We start from the raw sequence: 1,304 nt of genomic DNA, 5'->3' as shown, positions 1-1,304 counted from the left end.
GATTTTGAAGTTTTCTATATACTTTTGTTATGTATGTAGCCATTAAAATGTGCTGGCTGTCGGGCGGCTGCTGGGGAGTTGGTGCCGGGTGAGGCACTTGGTCATGGCCGTCAGCGTGGGAGCCTCTCACCATCATCTGGGGCAGCTGGAAACCCCAGGGGTAGGCACCAGCCACATGGGGCCACCTGTGCCCAAGGTGCTTGGCTCCCAGGGCCCGGGCTCGTCCCCACGGGCGTGACTCTGCCTGTGGACCGGGTTGAACGCCTGCCAGGGAGGGGCACCGGCCAGCATGTACCGGTGACCTCACTCGGTAATACCCAATCCTCAGGTGGGGGAGCCACACCTTGGGAACCCAAGCCGAGAGAGTGTGGGGCCGCCTGCTTGCAGCCGCTCAGCACACCGCACTCGGTTCGGGTCTGGAGGGTGCGGCCTCTGCACTGCTGGGAGTCTTTTGGGACCCGCCATTGCGGGGCTGCCTTGGCAAGGTTCCTTCAGCCTCTGCAACGAGGAGGTCTCGGCAGGCTGACAACAGAGGTTTGCAGCCTGATAGGATTTGGGGGTGTCTCTGGGGCTACCTGCCACTACTGGTTGCCTCCGGCAATCCAGGAGCCTCCAAATCCACCGAAGTCTGTGCCACTTAGCCTTTGAGGAAAGACTCTCAAACTATGGACACCTGCTCCCGAGGGGTGATGGTGCCTGGGTCAGGATTCCCTGGGCGAGGGAAGCACCTGCCTAACCGTCCTCTAGTTCCCTGGATGAGGTGATCGCTTCCCGCCACCTCTTCCTCCAAGGTGCATCTCGACCACTATGGCAGCGTGACTTCAGGTGTCTCCCGAGGTTTGTCACGACCAGGAAGTCCCCATGTGGCGCTTCTTGGGCCACTGCGTGCTCACCGGCTCACTGTCTCGTCTGGTTCAGTTGTGCGGTCACGGCTTGCCTCAGTGTTTCTCCAGCGTGTGGACTGTGAGCCACAGTAAGAAGCAGCTCTCCATCCAGCCCGAGAGTGGAGACACCCCTGAGTAGAGAGCTCTTCTTGCCTTGGGGCGCGGCGCATTCCGCTCCTGGGGTTCCTGCTACTGCGCTCAACACCCAACGGCCTGCTGCTTTGCTTCCCCACCAGCTGGAGCCCGGATCCGTCAGCGCCCGCACGGGTAGGTACTTGGGCACTCCTTGAAGGAGTCGTAGATGAAAGACGGCGTGACATTTTCTAGGTTTTCACCAAGAACCCCCATTTTCTTCCTCTGGGGCAGGGCACTCACCGATCGTCAAGAACCTGGGTATGTTGGGGGGGACTGCGGGTTGGT

This window comes from Talpa occidentalis, unplaced genomic scaffold (assembly GCF_014898055.3).
Source record: "Talpa occidentalis isolate TD23 unplaced genomic scaffold, MPIMG_talOcc4v2.1 talOcc4.12, whole genome shotgun sequence".
In the NCBI taxonomy this organism is placed as follows: Eukaryota; Metazoa; Chordata; class Mammalia; order Eulipotyphla; family Talpidae; genus Talpa; species Talpa occidentalis.
This window is presented reverse-complemented; position numbering follows the sequence as displayed.